General features: G+C 38.4%; 1 long non-coding RNA gene across 3 annotated transcripts in view; it reads right to left on the minus strand.

The window, feature by feature from the left end:
• Window positions 1-15,192, minus strand: part of LOC120314709 — a 32,959-nt gene extending 17,767 nt beyond the window's left edge. For 2 of the 3 annotated variants that reach the window (XR_005558511.1, XR_005558510.1), the window contains exons 1-2: window positions 15,032-15,192; window positions 9,682-9,795 (exon numbers count right to left, since the gene is read on the minus strand). This is a non-coding gene — a long non-coding RNA (uncharacterized LOC120314709). Of the gene's footprint in view, window positions 1-5,349; window positions 6,553-9,681; window positions 9,796-15,031 lie in introns of those variants that run through there. The other variant, XR_005558509.1, reaches the window with a different exon arrangement.
• Window positions 15,193-16,807: the final 1,615 nt, after the last annotated feature.

Here is a 16,807-nt window from a genome sequence, read left to right on the forward strand (position 1 = left end):
TGGCCTACATTTACGACCATTTGAGGCATCCCATGGTCACATGACCACATTTTATGAAAGTATTGCAGAAAACTAACTTCTGGTTTTCGGCAAAATTATATTCATAGCAAACCATAGGTTCACTTAATAACCAGTGAAAAAGGTTATAAAATTGGGTCAGTCACATGACTGAGCTGTTTTATGACTGCTACAACAGACTCCATTACGGTTGTAACTCAAAGACTACATTTACATTCATAAATAAACATTGTCTAAAATCAGATCTACTTTAAAAAAAATCAGCTAAATTCAGTTAGACAGCCTTGGCTCCAGACTGCAGATGTGAGATTTCCTTAGGAGCATTTAGGAAGACATTTTTCTACATGGGCCATTATTATGCTTCACCAGAGTTGGCTAACTCTGAGTAGAGTGTTCCTAATGCAATGTTTTTCAGCATGTTGGCTGGGAACTCTGCGAGTTGAAGTCCAGAGATCTTAACACTGCCAAGTTTGATAAACACTGTCTAATGTATGTGTCTATGTGTGCAGGATAATATATAAAATAATAACAAAGAAAAATGGTAGAATTGGTAACTTCCTGATCCTTAATCTGGAGAGTTAAATTTAAGGCAATTTTCTTTGGCACCAAACAGCCCTGCAAAGATTCCTTCCTTCCTTCCTTCCTTCCTTCCTTCCTTCCTTCCTTCCTTCCTTCCTTCCTTCCTTCCTTCCTTCCTTCCTTCCTTCCTTCCTTTTCTGGAGGTATCTTGTGTAACCATTTTCAAGCTGCTTTAATTTTGGTTGAGGTGTATTTTTAATTTAGTTTCAATATATTTTATGCAATAATTGCTCTGTATTATTGTCTATTTTAGCATTTTAATAGTTTGACATGCTCCACATTCATAATAGAAAACTATGAATGCATATTGCATAAATAAACATGAAATGCAAATTACAGCATGGTTTTCGAATGCATTTAGTCTTTGAAAAATGTACTTGGCTGATTGGAAATGCAACTAAAAAGAACAAAGAAGTCTAAATTGCAGATTTAATCCAAAAACCCTTGCAGCTATCAGGAACTTTTAATAAATGTCAACTTTGTGTGTTATTTGTGTTCAAAAACACACATTTGAGATGACAGTTTGAAGGAGTGCTGTGACATTCTGGGGCAGACAGCATTTTGCTTTGAGAAAAAAAACAAAACACTTGCTTTTAAATGATGGTTAAACATTAAGATGGTTTCCCACCACACACTAACACATGTTTAATGCTTTGAGCAAAGTGCTTGGATGTATTAACTCATTAATAGCCTGGAAAGCATTGCATCCCTTTTTCAGTTCATTCCCTCAGATTCTGGTCATCTCCTATATCAGTGTTTATCAACCTGAAATGTCAATTTATGCAAAGCTCAGAGGACTGCGTGTTTATAAGATTGTTACTGCTTTGTCACTTCATTGCTGCAGAAACTGCATTGGTTACCAGTCTATGCAACTGAAGGTACTAATATTTAGGACAACCCCTCCCCTCCAGCAGGACCCCTGATCCCGAATGCATTTACATCCTACCGTTTTCCTTACAACATATAAAATGCTAAATATTTTCAGCTGGCTTTTTTCACGTGGCAATTGATTAATATGGATTTTTTTGCGGTATTTAGCGATACGATCATATAACTCCATGAGCCTTGGCAGTGGAAAATCAGATAAAGAATTAAAAAGATGCCAGCCAAGCACAAGAAATTACCTGGGGGATAAGTAATAAGTATTCTTAGACTTATGCTCTCAATTGGGACCAGAATTTCAGTTGCTAAGGTGGCCAGTTGCTAAATAAGGTGGTGGTTGACTCATTTTCCAACATGGTTGTTAAGCAAATCACTATAGTTGTGAGTGAATCGTTGTTAAGTGAATCCAGCTTCCCCCATTGACTTTGCTTGTTGGAAGGTAGTTAGGAAAGTTGCAAATGGTGATCACATGACCCCGGGATGCTGCAATCAATGTAAATACATGCCAGTTGCCAAGCATCCACATTTTGATCACATGACCATGAGGAGGCTGTGATGATCGTAAATCTGAGGACTGCTCATGTCACTCCTTCCAGTCCTGTTGTCACTTGAAATGGTCACTGCACAACGAGTTGTAAGTCCAGGACTACCTTTACTAGTTGTTTTTATCTACAGAGATGGGTTGCAATCCCCATAAATTGGTTCACCTGCATATTTCAGGCAATCTGAAGCTCAAATTCTAAATTCTAAAAAAAATATAAATTAACCAAAAAAAACCCCAATCAACAAAAACAAAATGTTCCCACAAGGTTATTTAAGCCTATTTAAATGCTTAAATATAGTATTTGCTTCTGTGCACGTTTCTTATTATATTCTCTGCGGGAAGTTCACAAAGACCAATTATCCCATTTAGGATGCCACGGCAAATGTTCTTTTCATTGTTTTTGCTTTTGATTCCCCCATGGAAATGATTTAAGAGCAATACTGTCAGAGCAAAGGACTCTCTTGAGGGACAATTAGCAAAAGAAAGCAAACCAGCTCTGCTTACTATTCTTTTCACCTGACTGGAGAATTTCTCAAAAGAGCTTCATTTGACTTTTGAAGTAGGAGCAGCAGTTTCCCTGGATCTTCCTCACTTTTACATATTTAGCTGGTTAAAATTTTGTCATTCAGTTTTTGGTGCTGCAAAGTCATGCCACCAGCAGAATAATCCCAGTGAAACCACAACGTGGTCAGATTTCAAGCAAGCTCAGTTTGTTTCAGATTACCCTTTTGTAACTAAGACCTAGCCTCATCTGTTTTGTGTGAAACTGATGGTTGGATTTGTATAATTGCAAAGTAAGAAAAAAAGCCTAGTTATTGTGTAAGTCACTAATTCATCCTATGTTGTGTGTCTTATTTTCAGGGAAACATGGTACTATTGAGCAAGGTACCACCTATACTATACCTGTGCATTTGGTTTTTCTTGCCCAAATGTAAAACATTACTTTTTTCACCACTGAATTTCAAGCTTCAAGTTTGAAGCTTGCATTGCAAAGGTTGTCTGAGATTGATTTTTCCGAACATAAAAATTAATGCTGAGCTTTTATTCAAAAACAAAGATTTAGAACAGGAGGCGAAGTCTTGGGTAGTGATATCTGAGTACAGATAAACAGAGCATATATCAGCAAAACCAGCTTTCCTTTTCAGCTTTTCAACAGATTCACTGTGCTTTATTTCATTGCTAGGACAGTATATTCTTGAAGTATCTTACTAGCTTTTCTAAAAAAGCCCATTGAAGGGAAAAAAGAACACTCTAAATTTTCTTAAGCTAGAGTGATTTATGCTTTTAGAGAGTTTCTCCATACCCTATCAGGATTATGTAACCTATTGCAATTAGAGCAGCGGTTCTCAACCTATGGGTCGCGACCCCATTTGGGGTCGATCGACCATTTTTCAGGGGTTGCCAAAGGCAGCGATCCGCCATTTTCTCCCCTCCGGGGGCGGAGTCGCGCATGCACGCCGCACATGGGGGAGCCGCCCCCATGCGCGCCGCGCTGCGCATGCGCATAACGTTTGTGTGACGGGCGTCGCCGTCACACAAACTTTGAGAACCGCTGAATTAGAGAGTCTTACAGCTCTTGATAAAACAAAAAAACACCATAATTAGGCATTGATAAGACAAACCCTGGGCACAATGGTTCAGTGGTTAAAAACACTGAGCTTGTCAACTGGAACGTTGATAGCCCGGGTTCAAGACTCAAGTGCCAAGCAATGGGCTGAGCTCCTATTCCTTGCCCTAGCTCCTGCCCACCTAGTAGTTCAAAAGCATGCAAATGCATCCACCATATCAAGAATTACTCTGTTTCTGTTGGAGATGGCATCTTCCTGATGCACCTCTGGGCTGCTAGAACCACTGAAACAAACTGCTAAAATACATGAGGGGAAGAGTCTTCAGTGCTGTTCCTATGTCTGCCTCTCCTGCCTTTTTATTGACAAAACAACTCACTGTGTGTAAGAGACAAAGGAATCTTCCTTCCTTTCTTCTTTCCCTCCCTCCCTGTTGCTTACCTCTCTCCAAGATATTGTATGGTTTAGTTATAAGTAAGATTCTTTTGTCTTCATCAGCTTTTATAGCAAAAGCTTCACAAGCTTTTATTCTAATAGCATTATAAAATTAGCATTCATTCATTCATGTATAGCTAGCTACGTCCTAAAACCTCAAATATAAGCTGTTTTTAATGGGATGTTCTGCTATTTAATTGCTGAAAGTCCTTTGGGCAGTCTGCTTATATATATTCTCTAACAAGGGCTTATCTTGAATTCAAATCTCCAATCTCTCCTCCCACATAAGCCCCCTGAGCTTTCTTTAAAAAATAAAGGATTGGCAGCTCCAACCCAATGTGTTCTATAGAAGGAGGTCTACCTACTTCAGAAAAATCTGGCTAAATATTCTTTATCTTTCTATCAATCCTTTATCTAGCTAGATCCTTTAGATAGGAAGCATCCTATAGGATAGAAAAGGGAGTAGAGACAGAAGGCAGATAAGCATCTTGATTCCATGGCAGCCATTTTATGAATGGATGGATGAACTCTCAAAGCAGCCATTTTGTGGAAAAGCCCAAAGATGTAATAATCTCAGAATGATTGGTTGAAAACTTTCTCAGTAACTTTCCCTGAGATTCAGCCAGCCCCTACCCTCCTAGCCTTCCAAAAAGTCTTGAAGACTTGCCTTTTCCTCCAAGAGTTGGGGTAACATGTGGCTGAGCCCATTATAATTGGTGGATATGCAGTAATCTTTGTGTTGAGGAGCACCAGGAATTTCTGCATTTATTTTTTTTACTGATTTCATTGTTTGTGAGCAAACAGAAATCTATTGACCCATCTATAACTAGCTCATTAAGTAGTTTGGAAAGATATTTTCTGGTTCTATGGAACAGAACTAGGAAATAAGTAATCTCCTAATATGATTCTTTTTAGAAATCCAGAGGTTTAACATAGATCAGAGAGGCAGGAAGAGACAAAAAAAAAAAAAAAAACCCTACTAATTCACAGGGATGGTTTTAACTATTTGCTTAGTTGGAAAAGAAAGAATTCTTCTTCCAATGGAGAACTTGCATATCATTGCCTAGAGATGCTTGTTATTTGGATATATCATCATCTTTTGCATTAAAATGATTTCTCTCATGTACCCTGTGGATACCAAATGGTTCTTGCTATAAAGTACAGGTGATATATTTAAGCAGGGTAATGCAAAGACTTGAGAGGCATTTTGGAATGAATGAATGGATATATATCTGAAGTCCAAGTTACACAACAGATTTTTAGATGCATGCCTAAGACATTTGAAGAATTTCTTTAAAAGTAGAAGCTGTAAATATGGTACACACATATTTATAAACGTTTTATTATACCAAATGAATTGGTAAGCCAGAATTGGGCTCTCTCTTGAATAGAAAAATAGATTAATAGGAAAACTGATTTTGATATCATTCTCAGAGAAAGCTATGATTACAGCAGCCTAAAAACTTAGTAAGTACATACATAAATTAAATACATTACATAGACCAAACTTATAATTACAACCCAACCAGCTGATAAAAAGTACAATGACTTCTTGTTATGGATACTTACTAGATATTTTGCCTATGTATGAGATGATGATATATGATGATGATGATAAAGAAGAAATTGATGATTTTGATGAAGTTGCCAAATCAGATTGGAATAGTACTGTCAACAGTGGAAATTAGAGATTGGATATGAACATGCCCAGTTAATTGTATTTGCAGCACAATTCCCATCTTCCTTTTATTTCAAAGAAATAGGCCACCCAACAATGGAATATTTATTTTCCAGTTATGGGAATGGATCTCGGCTACTTTTCTGCCAAATTTCAGACAATGTGAGAAGTTGGCTGCTATTTTCTTTACCATTTGGCTCAATGATGAATGTATTCACAGCTGAGTCCCAGAAAGAATTATGCTTTCATGATTCAACTTATTTATCTAAGATCAATGCAACAAGAGAGCTACTGCTTCAGGCTAAAATAGCCATAACTATTAACTTATTAATAAATTGAATGAATACTTAATAATGTTGTTTGGATTGGAGAGGGAGGAAAGAAAATGAGAGACAGTGGTACGTAGGCTGTTTTTTTCTAATTAATTTACATACTAATTTGCTCTTGAGCAGTCCTGCCATTGATGAACGTACATTTGAGTCATACCATCTCAGCAAAATTAGCTGGATCACCATGTGCATTCTTAAGAAACAGAACATATGATTTATTGCATGATATTTTGGCAATGAAAAGCAGAGTTGTCATAACATGTTATTGTGGTATTCTCTCATAGCTGCCAGATAATGCATTTCTCAAATATTGTTATCTTCCTCTGTTACCATCAACACCTGCTCCTCCTCCTTTTTTCCTGCATCTGATGGTTTATCTAACAGTAGCTATTTAGTGTGATAATGGCGTTTGACAGATTGGATACAAACACCATTGTCACACTCCAAAGCTCCAGGAGGAGAGAAGTCTCGGAGGAATGAAATATTCATAATGCTAGATTTATGGAAAACAGCCAAAAGGACCTGCAATGAAGAGAAAAAGGGTCGAGATCAGAAATGAAATGAAGACAAATGGGAAAAAAAATATTATCAACAGAAATGGCACCAATTTTTAAAAGAGAAATAGCTGTGGACTAGTTTAGAATAAATTATAAACTTAACATTAGTGGCAACATAGATAAATTATTTTACTTCTTTTTTGTTTACACTCTTTTTATTTCTTCCTTTTTATTGTTGTAAGTCACCTAGAATAGACCCACAGCAAGATAGGCAGCAAATAAATTTAATAAATAAATAAATAAGCAAACTCTTCAGTGACATAAGATTTGCCTGGGACTGAATGGGTTTCTGTGACTGTGCTGTTCTGTGCCGATCAAAGTCACTTTATAGCTGTTGAAGAAGAAAGTTATGGTATGCTTGTCAACATTTTTGCTTAGTCAACTTTCTTTTTCAACGTTTCTATTGCACTTTTCAACCTAGTCATTAAATTACTAGAATATAGCAATCCCAAAGGTGCTTTTTCACAAGGCAACTTGTTTTTCTTTGAAGACATATCGCTTCTCATCCAAGAAGCTTCTTCAGATCTGACTGGATGATGGGGAATGGAAGGATTTATACTCCTTGCAGACAACTGGTCATTTGCATTCTCTTAGAGAGTCACTGAGGCCACTCACTATATTCTAAGAAGATTTGGAGCTACATGGTAGACCTCAGAAAAGGAGATTCTGAAGAACCCCGATGAAAGGAAGGCTATGCAAGGTCTTTAAATCTTGAAGGAGAGATCCGTCCAAGTTGAAGGGGAGGTCTCATAAAATACGATACAGAGGAGGCTATTACAAATAATTCCAACAAGAAGGAAAAAATGGAAGAAATTTAAAATGTTGATACATGAAGAACTCTCTGAAATGCTGCTATGGAAAAGAGACACATATAAGAAATGGAAGGAAAAAAAAACATAACCAAAGAAGAATATGAGGGAGACTCCAGAAACAGTAAGGACAATGTCAGAAGGCTAAGATTCAGAATGAATTGAAGCTTGCAAGAGGTACCTAGAAAAACTACAAATAAGTACTTTGGCTATGTTAGAAACAAGGGGGGGGGGGAATCAAAGTGATTGCAGATGCCCTGAGAGGAGAAACTGGCAATGGTAAGAAGGCAGAATTTCTCAAATCCTGTTTTGAGACATTCGTGTCTTAGAACAGTGGTTCTCAACCTGTTGGTCGGGACCCCATTTGGGGTCGAACGACCATTTCATGGGGGTCGCCAAACAACGCAGTCTGCCATTTTTTTCCCTTTTCCTTAGCTGTGCTACTCCCTTTTATTCTATTGGCTTTTGAAAGCCAATAGAATAGACTTTCTTGAATAGAGTCTAATTCTATTGGCTTTCAAAAGCCAATAGGAATTGTCCAGGCTGTCTCTGCCCTGCTGAGCCCACCAAAAATCCCATTCTGCAAACGGTGCTGCACCAGTTGAGTAGTCCTCGACTTACCACCGGTTGAGTAGTCCTCTACTTACGACCGGTTGGGGGTCGCGGCATTAAAAAGGTTGAGAACCACTGTCTTAGAAGAAAAATGGAGTTGGTTATTCCATTGAACTACAATTTAGGATAGACAAGGTGAGGGTAAGAGTGAACTTAGCTAATTTAAATTAATTCAATCCTCCAGAGTCACATATTGCAGACTCATCAAATAGGGTGCAATTCACTTAACAATTGCTTAACAATGGAAATTTTGGGTTCAACTGTGATGGTAAGTTGAGGACTACCTGTAATATATTTCTAGCATCCAAGTATTATTTTGGTATAATAATAGCAGTAAATAAAATCTCTGTAAATTGCTGGTGCAGAAACGACTCTACTGCAGAACAAAAGGAACATCTCATGAGATAGAGATAGCTTAACAGTGTTTCAGCAGGAGTGCTTAAAATCAGATTCAGCTTGATTTAACTAGTCAGAGCAGTAAAGTCTTAGCTGTTACTAACACTTCTTGTGTCCTATAATTTTTATTGACAAAGATTTTTATACTTAAAACTACAGTAACGCAAAGAGATAATTGGAAGAAAAAAAAGTATGAAAAGATAAAAGAAAAAATGAAAATGAGTAAATGTCAAAGAAAGGGAAAGAAAAAGAGAAATATACTTAAAGAAGTGACTTCTGATCTTTGCAGCAGTTTCAGAAAATGATTATTACCATTTCCACCCTCCCAAATTACATACCTTCTTCCCTTCTTTCCACAAACAATTCTTTTTAATCAGTAAATTCTGAAAGAACCAATTCATTTTTCTCCCTTTTCAGAAAAAAAGTTCATAAAGTCTTTTCAGTCTTTTATAAAAGCAGTTATTTTTCCTTTCCCAACCACTAGCCATCACTGAGTGATTATATATCAGTCTAATTTCCAAAGCACCTGAAGGCAGGACAAGAAGCAACGGGTGGAAACTAATCAAGGAGAGAAGCAACCTAGAACTAAGGAGAAACTTCCTGACAGTGAGAACAATTAATCAGTGGAACAGCTTGCCTCCAGAAGCAGTAAATGCTCCAACACTGGAAGTTTTTAAGAAGAGACTGGACAGCCACTTGTCCGAAATGGTGTAGGGTTTCCTGCCCGAGCAGGGGGTTGGACTAGATGACCTCCAAGGTCCCTTCCAACTTTACTACTATTACTATTACTAATGATGATTGGATGGTGCTCAAACAGTGTTTCTCAATGTTCAGCACTTTAAAACGTGCACAGCTGGTTGGGGAATTCTGGGGGTTGAAGTCCACACATCTTAGTGTTGTCAAGGTTGAGAGACAAGGATATCATGTCCACTCTAGCCACTATTTCTGGCTTTGAAGAGATGTGTAATACCAGGCAGCATAGCTTTCGGAAACAGAATTACAGTATACGTATATATTTACTACCTAGCAAACTACTTTAATGTAATGGTTATGGCACTGGACTAGAAAATGGGAGATTGTAAGTTCTAGTCCCACTTTGGGTAGAGGTCAACTGAGTGACCTTGGGCCAGCTGCTCTCTCAGCCCTAAGAAGCAGGCAATGGAAAGCCACTTGTGAAAACACTGAACTCAACCTAATTAATAATCATTACTTTCTTTCTCTCTTCCTTTATTATTTTGGAGTTTTAGGCATCAGGACTGGCACTTAAAGTCACTGACCTTAATATCAATACACTATGCATATGTAATCAATAAAAGCGAAGAGGCGTTTAAGGAAACTTCCAGGATTTTTCTTTTGAATGGGTAATTCTCAATGCTCTTAACCCACACACTCTGCGAATAGAAAAAGAAACAGAATTTTAAAAACTGAGGATAAAATCTTTAGTATCCTTTTTACTTTTACTTTCTTTAAAAAGATATCCCACTTGAAGATTGAGCAGAGGGTTTTTTTTTTTTTTTGCATTTTCCATTTGCAGCACTTATTTTTCTTTTCATTCGAATTTCAATAGTCCTTCGGAAAAAAATAAAATAAAGAACAGTCTTTAACCAGGCTGATTAAAGTGCTATTGTGAGGAAAGGCCATTTCTAAAATAATTAGTTTTTGCTAGGAATCAGCATTTCCTTTTAGTAAAGGTCCACTTTTTATCCTTTTCTTCGTGAAGAAAACCCAGTGAAAGGAGATGTTTTGTCAACCTTTTGAGAAAATAAAATAGAGAATTTATCAGTGAACTGAAAGGTAATGTTATCTCGCTATTGTTGAAAGCTTGGCTTTCAATAAGGTGGAAAACCTTTCTTCTCCCTGCCTGCCCCATTTGATTGAATGCTTCTAAAAGAAAAAATCAAGATAATTGAAGATAGTTTGGTTGAGAATCAAAGACTGAAATAATAAAGACATTCAACTAAACCAGAAGAGAATGCCCTAATAATGTTTCATCTGAAACAATCACCGGTTTGCATCCATGCATACAAGCCTTTGCTTGCAAACTTAGCAATAAAGTGTAATGAAATTATTTGCAAAAGATAATAATAGAGCATTTATTTGAATGCTGAAGGTACCGGATTCAATTCCCAGGATGTCTAGGGAAAAAGATCTTTCTCTTACTTGAAGAGCCACCACTAACAAATAACATTAGACTCGATAAAAAAAATCTGATGTAATGTTCAGTCAGATTTGTGTGTGTGTGATCTGGATTCCTCAAACATAGATAGTTCTGGTGAAGAACTAGCCCAGTGATGGCAAACCTTTTAGAGACTGAGTGCTCAAACTGCAACCCAAAACCCACTTATGGATTGTCAAGTGCCAGGTGGGTGTGGCCAATTGGGTCGACGTGGCTGCGGTGGTAACGGCAGACTGGGTGGAACTAAAAAGTTCAATCAATTCCAACTTTGCAAGATCTTTTTTTTTTCCCACAAGAAGTTGAAATTGACTGATTGAACCTTTTTTTTTTTTTTTGCACATGGTGGCGGAGGCCTAAAGCGAAAAGGTTTTATAAAATCCAGCTGAAGGCCTAGGACTGCGGCGACGGCACACGTACCCACAGAGAGGGCTCTGAGTGCTGCCTCTGGCACCCGTGCCATAGGTTCGCCACCACTGAACTAGCCCATGTTCCTGGCTTTTTTGAGCCCCTGGTTGGCATTTAAAACCTGGGGTCAAAAATGGCAAAGATAGCATATCAATCCAGCCTTCTCTATCTCCCCTAATTAGTACCTTCAATTGAGTTCTGTCAATCCCCATAATTCCCAATCAACAAGATCTTTGGTACCTGGAAATTATGACCAAAGTATTTGGAGAACACAGCATCCAAGAAGGCTGAACTAAATAACTAAATAACAGGGGGGGGGGATTAGTTTTCTTTCAGAAACAGCTTCCAGATGAGAAGGTTATAGTGCAGTGGTTCTCAACCTGTGGGTCGGGACCCCATTTGGGGTCGAACGACCATTTCACGGGGGTCGCCAAACAACACAATCCGCCATTTTTTCCCCCTTTTCCTTAGCTGTGCTACTCCCTTTTATTCTATTGGCTTTTGAAAGCCAATAGAATAGACTCTCTTGAATAGAGTCTAATTCTATTGGCTTTCAAAAGCCAATAGGAATTGTCCAGGCTGTCTCTGCCCTGCTGAGCCCGCCAAAAGTCCCATTCTGCAAACAGTGTTGCACCAGTTGAGTAGTCCTCAACTTATGACCGGTTGGGGGTCGCGGCATTAAAAAGGTTGAGAATCACTGTTACAGTACAATCCTCCAGTTATATTCAAGGTTTTCTTTTTTCATCAAACTTTGAATATCTCCATGTGTTGTCTTTCAAATTTTTCTCCCAATTTTTTCTCAGCATTTTTCTTTCTAGTAAGAATCTTTTAAGGAGGATCAGATGGAAAACCTGTACAATGTCTTTGGACTGACAGTGCATGGAACCTCTCTCTTACTTATTCTCAATGGCCAAAGTGTATTTACACAAGGAAAGAATTAGGCTCTTTTCTCACTTGAAATTTTCAGCATTGCTAGAGTTCCAATATCACATGACACTGGCCTTATCCAATTTTGTGTTCTAAATAGCCTTATGTCAAGCCTTCATGCTTCATTCAACACCAAACCATGTGTTATATAAACTCCATTACTCTTTCCCCTCTTTGGGGAAATGGAGTTTTGTGTGACCTGCCCAGTTTTGATTATTCATTGGGTAGGAGATCAACCAATCAGCATTCTCACAGTATCCTTAAACCTACCCATCCATCTCCTGTACAAGAAAGGTAATCTATTTTACCAGCCAGTCTAGTCAGCAAGGAGGATAAGCAGTAAATCACTGTCCTGGTAAGTTATGAGTAGTGCTGAGCTAGGCAACACACCTTTTATACCCCCCTCTCTGGAAAAGTAGGACATACTGTGCACACAAGCAGAAGTGTCCATGGAGCCTCAGGGTCAAAAAAGCTAAGATGGAAGCTGCAACCATATGATCAAAGTCTGCCTATTTTTTAGACATATTGTCCAATGTACACATCTAGTTTCTTCACATAAAAAAGAGGTAGATAAGTAAGTTTGAGAAAGGAAGTTCTTTTTGGAACAGATAAGTTAGAATTAGACAGTTATTGCAGCAGATAGCCTGAGACTCAATAATTGTTTAGAAAGAAATTTAAAAAGGAGTCTACATTAGGTATCCTTGTCTCCTGTTGAATCTTGGACCATAAAAAGGAGCATGCGAGGGAGATCATAGCAGGCATAGCTTAGCTTTTGAGAGGATTGATTCTGCCAAGCATGGATGTTAAGCTGACTTTTATGTAGGCAGTCACCAAATCCAGGTTCAGCACTATATAATCTTTTCCACCTGGTTCATTTGTCATGTCTCTCTGAACTGGCACAGTATCTGTAGTCCTTTTGGAATCAAGGAAAAGCCAAACACAAAGACCTATGAACTTGAATCATGTATGTGTGTACTTGTGCATGAGTGCATGCAGAGGTTCTAACTTGGAAGCTGAATAAGTTGAAGCACAGGAATAATAGGGGAAAATGGCATAGACACAACCTGTAGAATTTATTACCGTCCAAGGAGGTAATGCTATTTATTTAGCCATTTTCAAAATATGGCTGGAAAAATTAATGGGAAATTTGGCTACCAACGACTACTAGCTTTGATTGATATTTACTACCACCTTAATCATTAGCAGTTGCTGGGCATTTCATTGGAGGATGGCTATCACTTTTTCCCCTGAGTTTCTAAGCTTCCAGGATACATCTGGTTGATCATTGTCTGGCCATTTGCCTGATTCCACAGCACTCTCCTTATGTTCTTATGAGGTAAACACAAGAGATGAACAGAACTGCTTCTTTTATGTTCACAAAGAGCTATTCCCAAAATTGGGTACCTTTCTATGAAATCTGGGAATCAGGTTTCCAGACATCTTAAGGCAGAAGATTAAAGATGGACCCTCAAAAATATTTCACTAGAAAATGTGGGGAGGAGTTAAGTGGAATAATAGTGAATAATCTATTCTATAGATTCTTCAAGAGTGGTAGATATTATTATTAGTGGGATGACACCCCAGAAGCCATTGTGTTATAAAAATACATAAACAGAACCTGCGAAATGTGAAATTATAGAAAGGGATGGACAAGCAACTTTAGAGGATAGCTAAAGTGAAATATATCCTGAGACTTAAAGAAAAAAAGAACCAATTAAATGGCTATCAGAAAACATTACTTCAATAAGAAACAAAGTGGATAAGCACAGATATTAAATAGAGGACTAAAGAAATGTATAAATTAAGAAAAGGAATTACAGAATCCACTTCAGGGATCAGCAGGAATTAGATCCATTTGCTAGAGCCTGCTGTCCTCAGATATCCTGGATTATGGAAAATAGGAAGAATATACATTAATCAGCCATAGTGCAGTGAGAAAATACATTGTTTGTTTCTTTGTTAAGTTGATAAAGTGAATTAAGCTTAATTATACCTTGTCACTGCTATCACACAGCAAATTATCTCAATGAAATTACTAAAATGTTTGGGAAGGGGGGCAGAAAGCTGAATCAGCAATGAAACTAAGCTTTAAAAATTGAGAATTTCTCAATTCTTTCTCATTGCATGGAAATCAAGGCCCCATTGTTGTGCATTCGTTATTCAAAGGAAAGCAAGCAGTAAATGAAGGATAAAAACATGTTCCGGTTTATGGCTATTTCAGAACTGTGTGATTGCAAGATGTGTGGCTGGAGAAAGGTTTACAGTATATATAAAATAGAAATCTGCAAATTATTGCTGGTTGTTTCTGGACATCAAAAGAATCCTGCCATCAGGTTCTTGATTTTCCTCTGGTGGAATTTTGGTTGAAAAAATGATGTGAATGCAGAATATTTTTTTTCTGCTCAATCCAATGGAGACAAAATACCAGTGAAATACGCTGATATCTTTGGACTGCACAGAAAAAGCTTCTTGTTGTCATTTATACTGCAATGAAAATATCAAAATGTGCATATTATAATCATCCCTTTAACTCTGATAATGACCAATCAGTTGAATTCCTTGTTAGTAACACAATTGTTTTTGCTATAGCAAGAAATGAGGCATTCAGGGTTTAGTTCTACATCACTGGCAGCAGCAGAAAGAGAGGGAACAATTGTTGGGACTTCATACAAAATCCTCCTTTTTTTCATACACCGGAAAGTCCAACTTGATATTTTCCCAGTCTATAGAGGAAAATCTGCAATCTTGCAAGAATTCACATCCCTGATATCTGGTCTAAGGAATGAATTTTGTTTGCCTCTTTAATCACCCTTTCATTGACAAAAAGGTCCTCTGAGAAACTGGCCTTCCTTCCTTCCTTCCTTCCTTCCTTCCTTCCTTCCTTCCTTCCTTCCTTCCTTCCTTCCTTCCTTCCTTCCTTCCTTCCTCTACTGCTTATTTGTGACCCCATAAAGCAATTGATATTAGGACAGTAAACAACTCTATAAACCCCTATAGGGCAATTCAATAAATATCTCAATCTTATTTTGCCACTTTTCACTTACAGAAGTTTTCTTGAAAACCAAGTTGTTTAGCCTACAAGTCCTTTTTAAGGAAACACACGTATAGAAATCACTCACCGCTCCCCATAATGCTGTACGATCCTGTAGGATTCTCATCCATTTTTTAAAGTTCTGTGCCCTTCATGCTTTTTCTCTCCAAAGCCACATGAGCATCTGTCTCTCATTTACATGGCTGTACATTTACAGTATTGGGGCAGGAGTTCAGAGCGTCTGTTTCTAAAAACTCACTCTGCCTGGCCTTTATGGGATCCAGGGTTCTTAAATAAACAAACCACTCTGATAAGTCACATTAAAATATTGATCCTTGTGGGATGGTTCTCGGTCCTCTACATAAATGAGGGCTGCTAGCTAGAAACAAGTATACATGGACAGACACACAAGCAATAACAACAACAGTAGCAACAATATTTCCTTTCTTTGATCGGAACTGATTTAGAATAACTTGAGGGAAGAAATAAAAGATAAAAGATAAAAAGAAGGAAATGCACAAGTACTTCCAAGCAAGGTAACCCAAGTCTTCAAATATCTGTACATGGAATCTTGTAAAAGGTAACCACTGCAGGTGTTTTAATTTCTGACCTGTAAATTGAGATGATTAGTGGCATCCTTCAGATGCATTAGAGCAGAGGGACCCAATCTTTTGGGCACCAAGGACCGGTTCTGTGGAGAAAGGTTTTTACGCGGACCAGAGCGTGTGTGGTTTTTTATGCTGCCTATATCCCACAGATTGGACTTTGTTTGTGTGGACCAGTTGCTGGCATGCCTTGGCCCAGTACTGGTCCACAGACCGGGGGGTTGGGGACCCCTGCATGAGAGTACAAATCTTACTTCTAGCCATCCTGGCAACATTTTCCCTGACAATAGGAAAGGGCCTTAATATTCTTATTCCTTTTGCTGAAAAAAATTATAAAATATACATAAAGCATTTTTAAAAAAATATCCAGATGCTTTTCAGAAGATGTAAGTCATCTTCAGATCTAGTCCTACCCTTAGGATGATGCCCCATAGTTTAAATTTTAGTTTTATTTTATGACTTTTTGAGACAGTTGTTGAATCATGCAGTCGTTAAATGAAGGTGGTTCCCCCATTGGTTTTGCTTGTCAGAAGACAGATGGAAAGCTAGAAATGGTGATCACATGACCCAGGACAGTGCAACTGTCATAAATTCACCCCAGTTGCTAAGTCCTGAATTTTGATCACATGACCATGGGGAGGCTACAATGGTCGTAAGTGGGGAAAATGGTCATAAGTCCCATTTTTCAGTGCCCTTGTAACTTCAAACAGTCACTAAATGAATGTAAGTCAAGAACTGCCTGTACATAGACCCACTTTTTTTAACAGATCACCATAAAGGTCAACAAGATTGCTAAAATATTCCACACAACTCTTACAGAACACAATGCAAACAACAAGGAGCAGCAATCTTAATAGTTGACTTGTTAAAATGCATAGCAGTCTTTCCCCTATTCTCTGCCATTCCTGTTTTTTTAAAGAGAAATCTAGTGCTCTCTCTAAATCAGAGGTCCCCAACCTTTGCGCCTTGGTGGCCTGGCTGGGGGGGGGAGGAGAGGGGAACTGGGCCATGCGAGTGGCGGGCTGGTGGCATGCACCCATTCACGCAACCCTTGCTGAGTGGCGGGCCAACGTGCATGCATGCAGCTCGATTTGCATGAGAAGCAGGGTGGCATGCATATACACGAGTGTCCGCTGGCCCACTGCTCACGCAAGTTGAGCTGCGCACACATGTGCTCTGACCAGCCACTTGCATGGCCCAATTCGGAATAGGCCTCTGCCTGATAAGGGGGGTTGGGGACCCCTACTCTAAATGGTCTC

The sequence above is a fragment of the Crotalus tigris genome, unplaced genomic scaffold (assembly GCF_016545835.1).
Source record: "Crotalus tigris isolate CLP2741 ecotype Arizona unplaced genomic scaffold, ASM1654583v1 scf7180000018975.1359446, whole genome shotgun sequence".
NCBI classification, from domain to species: Eukaryota; Metazoa; Chordata; class Lepidosauria; order Squamata; family Viperidae; genus Crotalus; species Crotalus tigris.